This window comes from Mycetomoellerius zeteki, unplaced genomic scaffold, assembly GCF_001594055.1.
Source record: "Mycetomoellerius zeteki isolate Tzet28-1 unplaced genomic scaffold, Tzet1.0 scaffold801, whole genome shotgun sequence".
NCBI classification, from domain to species: Eukaryota; Metazoa; Arthropoda; class Insecta; order Hymenoptera; family Formicidae; genus Mycetomoellerius; species Mycetomoellerius zeteki.
In genome coordinates, this window is record NW_017257833.1 from 9,569 (window position 1) to 9,861 (window position 293).

Consider the following 293-nt stretch of genomic DNA (forward strand, 5'->3'; position numbering starts at 1 on the left):
CTTTTTGCCTCACCCCCACTACCGCTATTGGCACGAGTTGATCGTCCTTAGTTCTAGTCTTCTTGGCAATGCCAATGCGCACTTAGTTAGTGTCACGTGTTCATTTGACCGCACCAAGAAGACTAGAACTAGGCTGCGTTCGGAAATATCACCCGAGTGCCCCCATGTATCATTTTATCCTTGTGTTCATCCAATGTTAAACAAAGATAAGATAATACACAGGAGTACCCAGGTGATGTTTCTGAACGCAGCCCTAAGGAGGGTCAACTCGGTGCCAATAGCGGTAGTGGGGG